Source organism: Diabrotica undecimpunctata, chromosome 3 (assembly GCF_040954645.1).
Source record: "Diabrotica undecimpunctata isolate CICGRU chromosome 3, icDiaUnde3, whole genome shotgun sequence".
Taxonomy (NCBI): domain Eukaryota; kingdom Metazoa; phylum Arthropoda; class Insecta; order Coleoptera; family Chrysomelidae; genus Diabrotica; species Diabrotica undecimpunctata.
In genome coordinates, this window is record NC_092805.1 from 20,675,574 (window position 1) to 20,687,569 (window position 11,996).

The window sequence follows — 11,996 nt, forward strand, 5'->3', positions numbered from 1 at the left end:
GTGATTTTATAATGCGTAAAACAACCAGTGCTTCAACTTGGATTAAACCTTATAAAGAGCTGTCTATGGATAGGTATGGGAAAAATCTACTGTTCAGTCTGTGGCAAAATTGTAAGTATCTAATATTTTCTATTAAATATCTAATATTTCATACATACAGGGTGTTTCCAAATGACACTTACAACGTTTGACTGTAGATACTTCTCGAAAAATTGAACAAAACGATATAGTTAATGAGGGGTCAAACTTATTTACTTTTCGAGATACAGGGTGTTAAAATTAAAAAAAATTAAATTCTTTTAGTTAATAACAACAATAACTTTAAAACCAATAAACGTATTTACTTGAAATTTAGTACTCGTAGGTTGTTTTTAAATGAAAAATAGCTTCCTTTAGTGAGAAAAAATTGTCCATGGTACAATACAATGGTGTGTATTTAGAAAAATTTTTCACCTTTACTTTTTTTTATGAAGTCAGCTATTCTAAAACACAATTATTTTTATTGTAATTGAATTAATAAAAAAAAAACTTTTGTTGAATTTTAAAATAAGTTATATGATGTACTAATGGTTAGTAACAAAAACTAATTTGTGGATTAATACTGCATTTAAAACACTTAGCGAGTGTTTTTTTTTCCAAACCAGTTATTTGATTAACCAAAAACACCTTGTATATTTTTATATTTTAAAGGTTGGGTTAAAATAAAGGTTTTTATTTTTATTTATAGATAGCATGTGAGAAGAAATTTTAGATAGATCAACATGTGAGAACTGCTTCACACATTGCAAAAAAAGGAAAAATAGGAGGAAAACATCAAACTTCAATGGCTAAATGTTTCCAATCTACTTCAAAAAAATTAGATGAGCAAGAAACTTTTAATGAAGACTTGTGTCGCGCATTAGTGTCTGCAAACATACCGCTTTCAAAATTAGCAAATGTAAATTTTAGTTCGTTTCTAAAAAAATATTGCAAACTTAATGTTCCAAGTGATCGGTCTCTAAGAAGAAATAATGTGAACGGGCTATACTCGTCGGTGTTAATTAATATTAAGGAAGAAATTGCAGATAATTATTTTTACATATCAGTAGACGAAACCACTGATTCCTCAGGAAAGTATATTGCTCATTTATTGATTGGTGTTCTTAAAGAAGATACCCTACCAAAATCTCATCTTATTTTATGCCAGCAACTTGAGAAAACAAATGCTTTAACAATTTCGCGTTTTATACAAGAAACATTAGCAACTTTTTTCTTCCGACAGCTATTCCTTCTAATAAATTACTGCTTATTTTATCGGATGCTGCTCCTTATATGGTGAAAGCAGGACAAAATTTAAAAATATTTTTCCCAGATTTAATACATGTTACTTGTGTAGCGAGTTACAGTACAATGACCGCTACCATCCAGTAAGTTCCACCACGTGGATTCCAACACGGGGCTACCGCTTGAACATTCTGGACTAAATTGCGACGTATTGAACAGCAAGATCAGCAATTAATAAATTATAAAAACACCATGTTAAAATCAATATTTTTCAGTCTGATTTAAATTATTATTGTTGTTACTAAAATCTTTGTCAGTCGAAATAAAAGTTTTAATTGTGAAGTTCAGTTTTTAAAAAAGTATTTTTCCCAAGAACATTCATAATTGGCGCAGAGTCAGTACGGAAGTGGAAGAGTCTTTATAGATCCTCGTCACTTTCAAGTGTTTGTCCACTGTTCCAAGAACCAGCCCCAGGGAAACCGTCTGCAGAGTTCACCCGAGGGAATTAGAAGTTAGAAGAAGCCTTCAGGAGCAAAGGAATGCACATCGGCATCGTCTTTATCCTGTAAGCGATTTTATTATTACTTAGAATTAAGAAGATTAGATTTTGAAAGAATTCTTAATAAATCAGACTCCTCTGAGTCCTTAGATTGAATCAGAGCTAAATTAGAAGATAAATAAAACAAAGATTTGAATAGATTAACAAAGATTAAAGTAATTTAAAAATATCTCCTCTAAGTCCTTAGATTGACTTTAGAGTCAGATTTAGACAAAATTGAATAGCTTAATAAATACTATATATTAATAAACATAGAGATCAATAGATAGAAAATAAGTAGATTAAGATTTATATATTTATATATTGATTATTGAAAATTACTATACCGATTTGACTATTGACTATATATTATATTGAAAATTTTTAAAATATGGCAGTTCCACAATTTGACGTTAAAAATTTATGCATTCTTCCAAATTTTGACGGAAATCCAAATGAATTACATGAATTTATTAAAGTTTCTACAATACTTCTAAACCATTATTATGACAGACTTAATGCAGCTAATATACAAAACAAATTTTTGCTTCATGGTATTATCAGTAAATTAACAGGTAGAGCCAAGGAAGTTATATCTGTATATGGATGCGAAAGTTGGGACGAAATAAAAAACGCATTAATTCAAAATTTTGGAGACCAGAGAGACGAAAATTCGCTTACAAGGGATCTAGTAAATTTAAGACAAGGCTCAACAGAATCTATTATGCATTTTTACGAAAAAATCATGGGACTTTTAAGCTGTATTAATAATTACCTAGAATTACATACCATAAATGCCGATATTAAAAGGAGCAAACAAGAATTTTTCCGTCAACAAGCTCTTACAACATTCTTAGCAGGCCTACGAGAACCAATGGGCGCTGTTATCAGAGCAATGAGACCAGGAAGTTTAGCCACGGCAATACAATACGTACAGGAAGAAAATAATGTTCGATATCTTCAAAAAAATCAAATAAGTCAACCTTCAACATCAGGAAGAAGCGAAAATTATCAAGAACGCCGACCTCAGAGACAGCAGATGCCTGCACAAATCCAGAAACCATTGTACCAGCAGACAAATTTTGCACCTCAACGATGGCAGCAACCAATGAGACAATTCTATCCGCAGAATCAGTTTCAGCAACCACATCGGCAACAAAACTTCGATCAATTTAGGCAAAATTCAAACCTTCCAGCATTCAGGACCCAAAACCAGTCAAATGTATGGGCACCCAAACCCGGACAGTCAAAACAGTCTAGACCAACACCTATGAGTGGAATATCAGAAACCACAACCAGAGGCCGTCAAAATTTTACACCAAATTACCGAGCACAGCCAAAATTCACCGTAGAAGAACTTTACAATATACAATGCCACGGAGATGAGCAAGAAGAGAATGCCAACTACAATGATTACTACGAACCTGAATACGACAATTTTCTACAAGATACATACGAAAATCAACCAACCGAATACGAAGAAAACGTAAATTTTCGAGAGGACCCACCAGAAGCAATCGGAACGTAATTGAACTTCATTCATTTCCCGACAAGAAGGAGCTACCCTACATCGAAATTTCTAAGCCTTCTTTACGACTTTTAATCGATACAGGATCCACAAAGTCATTTCTTAACCCAGAAATAGCTTCTTCATATTTTCCAAGTTACATAAAACATGAACCCTTTGTCGTCACATCAATTTTTCAAAACTATTCCCAAAAATATTGTGCCGAAATTCCTTCATTTTCAGAATTTAATTCTGACAGCAAAATGAAATTCTACCTCTTTAAGTTTCACAAAACTTTCGATGGTCTTATTGGCCTCGACAATCTAAAACTCTTCGAAGCCCAATTAAACTTTCCTAAATCGCTTCTAGTTACAAAAGATTCTACAATCCCCATTAAATATTACGAAACAAATAAAACACAATTTTATTCCATTCATTTGGAAGCAAATTCTATTAGCCAAGTGAAAATTCCTGTCAAAGAAGAAAAAGGAACCATCATTATTCCTACCCAAAACGTACAAGGCGTCGTAGTACGAGAAGCCCTTACTAACGCCGAGAACCACCTCGCCTGGACCGAAATTGCCAACTTCACGTCAGAACCCATTCATCTTTCTCTTATGGAACCACTCGAAAGCAATAAAATAGACATTCAAGATTTCCATATATATTCCATGGAAACAAATCCCGGACCAGACTACAGACAAGATATCGACGACTTAATTAAAACCGAACATCTTAACGAAGAAGAAGAGGAACAAGTTCGCCACCTATGCCGAAAATTCTCCGATATATTTCACCAACCAGACACTCCTCTCAGCTTTACTAACGAAGTTAAACACCACATCAGAACCAAGGATGAAGAGCCTGTATATACGAAATCATACCGGTATCCGTATGTGCACAAGGAAGAAGTAAAGAAACAAATCTCTTCAATGTTAGAGCAAGGGATCATTCGACCAAGTCAATCGCCATGGTCCTCGCCTATTTGGGTCGTGGCAAAGAAACCAGATTCATCCGGTAAAATAAAGTGGAGAATAGTAGTAGATTATAGAAAGGTCAACGAGAAGACAATTGACGACCGATACAGAATTCCTCACATTAGCGATATTTTGGACAAATTGGGAAGATGTCAATATTTTACGACCCTCGACTTAGCAAGCGGATTTCACCAAATCGAGATGGCTGAAGAAGACATTCCCAAAACAGCATTTAATGTGGAAAATGGACACTATGAATATTTAAGAATGCCTTTTGGACTTAAGAACGCTCCGTCCACGTTCCAACGTATGATGGACAACGTATTGAAGGGACTTCAAGGAGAAATATGCCTCGTCTATATGGACGACGTAATAGTATATTCAACATCACTACAGGAACACATAGTAAATCTCACAAAAGTATTTCAACGACTAAGAGAAGCCCGACTAAAAATCCAAGTCGACAAATGCGAATTCTTAAAAAAACAAGTTAATTTTCTAGGACATGTAGTCACACAAGAAGGCATAAAACCGAATCCAGCGAAAATTGAAGCAATAGAAAAATACCCAATACCGAAAACAGCAAAAGAAATAAGAGGATTTCTTGGACTACTGGGATATTACAGAAAGTTTATTCGAAACTTCGCAAAAATCACGAAACCTCTAACAAGATGCCTGAAAAAAGATGCAAAGATCGAACATACACCCGAATTCGTAGAATGCTTTGAAACATGCAGGAAATTATTAATGAATGAGCCATTATTGCAATATCCAGATTTTTCCAAACCGTTTAACCTCACAACAGATGCCAGTAACTTCGCTATCGGTGCAGTACTTTCCCAAGGACCAGTTGGCAGTGATAAACCAATTGCCTTTGCTTCCAGGACACTAAATGAAACCGAAACAAAGTACTCTACAATAGAAAAGGAAATGTTAGCAATGGTGTGGGCAACTAAGTATTTTCGACCTTACCTATTTGGAAGAAAATTTAAAATACTTTCAGACCACCGTCCTTTGCAATATCTATTCTCCCTAAAGGAACCCAACTCCAAACTAGTACGTTGGAGATTAAAATTAGAAGAATTTGACTACGAAGTAATTTACAAAAAAGGCAAAGCTAATACAAATGCGGACGCACTGTCTCGAATCGAAATACACACAAAAGAAACTAAGGACATCGATTCACAAATTAAGGAAGTCTTTGATGATTTAGTAGACATGGAAGACGATGGATGGTCAATGACTAATAATCCAGATGCAGATCAAATAATCGACGAGATTGTAGAAGAAAAAGCAACAGAATTAATTCCAAAAAACATCCCAGAAGATACTGTCGAAAACGAAGATCAAAACATGGACGAAGACGGAAATGAAACAATACATACAGCAGTAGAAAACCCAATTCTTGGTATACCTATTTCGGAAAAACCACTTAACTTCTACAATAACCAAATTATAGTCAAAATCGTCAACTACAATCCACGACCTCCAGCAATTATACAAACCTTTCCGAATAAAAGACGTTATCATATCCAGCTGTCGAAAGATCAGTTAAAAGCTGATACCATAAAAATTTTTAAGGAACATCTCAACCCGAAAAAGAAGTATGCAATTTTATTTGAAGCAGAAGAAGAAATTTTTGCAGAAATTTGCGAAATTATCAGGAAAACTTTTAAACACAACGCATATGACTTAGTAAAGTGCAATCTTTTATTGGAAGATGTTAACCTAGAAGAACAACAAAAAGAAATTATAAAAAACTATCATGAAGGAAAAACGAACCATAGAGGAATAACTGAAACAGAAAGTCAAATAAGAAAACGATATTACTGGCCTAATATGAAGAAGGACATAGAAGATATCATAAACTTTTGCGATATATGTCAAGAAAATAAATACGACAGACTTCCTCCCAAACCAAAATTTATGGTTACACCAACTCCCACTAAACCACTGGAAATAGTTCACATTGATTTATTCCAGGCTGATGAACAGAAGTTTCTAACCATAATAGACGCATTTTCGAAGTATGGGCAAGCCTACCCAATAAATGGAGGAAATGCAATCAATGTACTCAACGCCCTATTGATTTTTATAACACATCATGGACTCCCAACAATGATAGTAGCCGATAATGGTACGGAATTTAAAAATGGAGTAATACAAGAATTTGTAGACTCTCATAAAATCTCAATCCACTATACAACACCAGAGAATCCGCAATCCAACGGGATGATTGAGAGATTTCATTCTACGTTAATCGAACATCTTCGAATCCTAAGGAACACCAAAGCAAAGCTCTCGATTAAAGAACAAATGCTATACGCTATAATTGGGTACAATAATTCCATACATTCAGCAACGAAGTTAAGACCCATCGACATATTAAACGGACATATCGACGCAAAAGATCCCTTTGACGTTGACATACAGAAAGTAATACTGAACAATTATATCCAAAATCATAGAGAGATAACAAAGGAATTATACAAGGAAGTAAACCAGCAAATACAAGAGAATAAAAATAAAGTCATCGAAAATAGAAATAAATCGAGACAAGACCCTATTACGTATAAACCAAGCACAAAAATCTATACACGAAAAACAGTTACCAGAAATAAATTACTCCCGCGATATTCCGCAAAACATATAAAAAGAAATAACGAAGTGACTGTAAAAACATCAAAAACTACAGTTCACAAGAAAAACATAAAACATCAACCTAAATCAAAAACTAATTCTAAACCGTCCGCACAGGATCAGCCTGACGATGAGAGAAGAAGAGAAGATCAAGGACCTGAAAGACAACCCAGGAATAATTCCCCTCAACCTGGGACAAGCAAAGATTCATACTAGTACATACGACTTCAAATACTTTTTCAAACTACTACCAATAAAAGAAGAATTGGACATAATTGAAACCAGTACGACGCAAAGACCACAGCAGTTCAAAATGGACTTAGCCATTACCTTTTTCGTGTATTATATTTATCCTTCATTTTCTTGTCCTACATCTTAATTCCTTTACTTATTATCATTTATTTCCTATACCTACCGCAAATTCTACTACAATCATTCCTCATAAAGTCTCCCCATAAACAAAAAAAAAATCCTTTCAATATTTGGAAGAATCATGTCCCCGAATCAACCGAAATTACAACTCGATGTTCTACAACAAAAATTTCGGCCCTAAAAGAAACTTATCTCATCAATCTTCCGCCCAGATGCAAATTCAAAACCCCAATCCAGAGTTACATAAATTCAAGGACAACCATCCCAGAGCAACCGCTAATGCTTCCCAAAATAAGAACCATAGATATTCAAACAGCGATTAAATCCCCTGCATGAACTCTCTAAGGAAGATGAACATCTAGAGACAATTAATCCGAAATTATGGAACCATAGCCATAACCATTTTTGGATGACTCCTTTATATATCTTTATTACAATAATCTGCCTCTATATATGTTACAGGTATAAAACAAACAACAAAAAACCCAACAACTCAACAGTTCTGTTCGTCCCTCACAAAACTTCTTCAGGGGATGGAGTAGTTACAGTACAATGACCGCTACCATCCAGTAAGTTCCACCACGTGGATTCCAACACGGGGCTACCGCTTGAACATTCTGGACTAAATTGCGACGTATTGAACAGCAAGATCAGCAATTAATAAATTATAAAAACACCATGTTAAAATCAATATTTTTCAGTCTGATTTAAATTATTATTGTTGTTACTAAAATCTTTGTCAGTCGAAATAAAAGTTTTAATTGTGAAGTTCAGTTTTTAAAAAAGTATTTTTCCCAAGAACATTCATAATTAGCGCATGGATTAAACAGAGTTGCAGAGGAAATACGAAAAAAGTTTCCTCTTGTAAATACCATGATATCCAGTGTCAAAAAAGTATTTCTAAAATCTCCTATAAGAATTCAACTTTATAAAGAAATGCTACCTAACATTCCTCTTCCACCACAACCTATTTTAACGCGATGGGGAACATGGTTAGAAGCAGCTAATTTTTATGCAGATCATTTTGTTAAAATAAAGAACATAATTGATACGTTAACAGATGAAAGTTCCCAATCTCTTTTGGATTCTAAACAAACTTTTCAGAGTAACTTGCTTCAACAAGAACTTTCATTTATAAAATCAAATTTTAGTTTTGTTCAAGAAACAATTACTCAGAATCACCAAAACTGTCATTGTTCGAAACTACAGCATTAATAAAAGAATTTGCGTCATGTTGTCGGAACGTTAGAGGTAATATTGGAAAAGATATTTTAAAAAAATTTGAAGCTACTATGGAAAAAAATAAAGGTTACCATATTCTTTCTGAAGTAGTCAGTGTTCTAGCTGGAAATATTTCGGAAACAATTAATTTAGAACCAAATGTTTTGGTTAGTTTGAAAAATGCTCCCGTTACATCAGTTGATGTTGAACGAAGTTTTTCCATATATAAATATATGTACTCAGACAGAAGCCACAAGTTTTTGTTAGAAAATTTTGAACACCACTTGGTCATTTATTGTTACCATAATTCTAAATAAGTTTATTCATACTTAAAAATGATGTAGTTACTTTGATGATGTAGTATGACGATGTAGTAGATGAAGTTTTTGTTAGAAAATTTTGAACACCACTTGGTCATTTATTGTTACCATAATTCTAAATAAGTTTATTCATACTTAAAAATGATGTAGTTACTTAAAATAAATGTAAATCTTAATGAATAGTAGGAAATATTTAGTTATGTACACTTTTTTTTAAATAAAATTGTTACTATTTTACGATTTTTTTATTTATTTGTATGCATATTTTGTAAAATATTTGCATATTTTCGGGTAAATACGTGCATATTTATGCGCATATTTTCTACATTTTTATTTGCATATTTGCCGAAGTCTAATGATGACCATTGTTGAATGGGGCAAAAAATATACTTACATACTTGATGGTATGATTTTTCTCTAAAGTCAAGACAACAAAAATGATAATCTTGGTATGTTAGTAACTTTGTTTAATACAATTTACGATACTGGGAAAATACCAGAAGAATGGTTAGAATAAATTTTTACTTATCAAAATAGGTTAACTTCATACAAGTATTTAAAATTCTACTGAAAATAGTCCAAAAATGTGATGAAGTGGGATTCGGATCCGGAATGGGGACACATGAGACTTTGTTCTCACAACAAGTACTGTTACAGAATTATTACGACCAGCAGAAGGATATTTTTTCATGCTTTGTCGATTTCAAAATAATTACTCGGTACTTCATCGCTTAGATCATAATAAAATGTTCAATTATTTACATAACATTATTTTAGACGATGAAGACCTTAGATCAATAAAAAAACTTCTAATGACGACAAAGTGCGCAGATGGGGATCAACGATCAATCAAACATCCAGTAAGGCAGGGTTGTGTATTCTCCCCTAGCTGTTTAACCTTTACTCGGAACTGCTACTCAAGAAAGCCTTTTAGTCCATTGAGATTACATTGTTGAGAGGACGCAATTTTATTTTTTTTATGTGTGGGGGTGGTTGATATAATCTTAAGTTCAAGTTTTTGGGGTCGACACCCTTGGTGGCAGGGTCCCTCGCCGTCATCTTGGAAAAAGGGGGCCAAGGGTTTTCGCGCTATATCTCGTATAGTTCATCCCAAACCCTTCTTTCAGTGCGTCACAGTTTATCGAATTCTCTCTAACGCATTAAGCTAGAAGTGACAGAAAAAAACGTGAGTCTGTGATTATTATACATAGAACTTAGAAAATTATATATCGTTCACGGGTATTTGCATATTAAAGCGAATTTTACTTACGGATATATAATTGGTTGGAGTTTAGAATACGCTAAATAGATATCCAATCAATGATACGCATAATTATAATTTGACGCAGATGGTCTCGATAGTGACAGTACTTTGATAATGTCAACTGATAAAATGATAATTGTCATTCCAGGATAGTATTTTCAGACATTTTACAGTGAAAATTTAATTTTGTATTTATTGTCATAAAAATATTTTAAATATGCCGAGATATACCGAGAATGAACAAAGACTAATATTAAAATTATTAAATTATTTTCAATAAGAAAAAGAGGCTGGGACAACTTTATTACCAGTTTCTGCCGTTCGTGAAGTAAGTTTTAAATTATTCTAAAAAATATTCATATTAGTAGTTTAAATACTATACATTTTAGCCATAGTGTTTGTAATAAATAATAATAAATACATAAATAAATCTTAGCTAATTAAGCACTTTCCTTGGAATGTATAGAATAGGAATTATGACAAACTGCCGTTCCAATATAATGCACAATAAAAATTCTTAAAATTTTTACTCCACATTTTCAAAAAATAACCTTTTCACGTTTAGCCGATGACGATCCTTCAACTGTCAGATTTGACTAAAATTTCATGCAATAATTCTCGACATTCTTAAAATCCTATATGACGTCAAAATTAGTGACGCACTGAAAGAAGGGTTTGGGACAGACTGTAAATTAGAAACCCCACAGAAATTGTTATACAAATTATTTGTAGCAAATTAAATGTTCTATAACTTAATTTCTATTACTTCTAGTAGAAAGGTAGCCACTTTACCCCACTTTGACATCTAGCGTCACAAGCCCCATCCGCACTTCGGTCATGCCGCCTCCTCGTGATGACGTCATAGTTTGACTGCTAGTCGGTACTGCCAGTTATTAGCCATTTTAAAAATGTCAAATTAATTTTAACGCCTGATGTAAACTTTAATAACGTGATGATAGCGTCTAAGCGAAGGAATGATAGTACGTCAGCGAATGTAAAGCAATGTATAAAAATAAAAACACACGATGAAAGAAACGCACCCAATTCGGTTCGAACAAAAATTCGTAGAAAAACAAAAATTTGTTTTTAACAGTAGTCACCAACGAGAAGGTACGGTTACATCGACTACCGGGAGAGGATATGTTAGTGTAGGACAAACAGTTAGTATGAATGAATTGATTTACATAATATGATAATTTATTTAATATACCTAACTTACTAAGATCATCTCATGATTTAACTTGGTTTAGTAGACATCTTTTTAATGATTCCATGGACATCTTTTATGTTAGAACACTTTGGTGTTCATTCAATAGCTACTGCGATGTTTAACATTCAAATGAATTATTGGGGGTTTGGTCGATAACTCTAGGTTATCTGATCTTAAAACTAGGAAATTGTCCGACTCCTGTTTTGACACAGCCTATCGAAGAACAGACTTAATACTAAATCGTGGTAAAGGTGAGCATTGTCTTAAATTGTTAGGGAGGAAGGCTGCACGAACACATAACTCTGGAGTAAACCAGAACGGTTTATTCATTCGCCAATGGTCCATATCGAGTATATTTTTAGTGGTCATATCTAAACATCTTTTTTAAATGTGCTAATCTTAAAGTATCTTAATTTAGAAATAATATATACAAAACTAATATCTATTAGAATTATCATACGATATAAAAAACGATAAGCGCAATGACATGATGAGCTACGGACTATAAAAAGGTTCTGTTTCAGATATATTTATCAGTAGACAGGCCGTTGCAATGGCATGGTTTTTTACATACAATTTTTGTTTTAGTGCTGTATTGGCAAATGGTATATGATAAACATGGTATAACACAAATACCTCCTTTTGCTGGTTTTTTCATCATATAGCACTGATGTGTAGTTATCT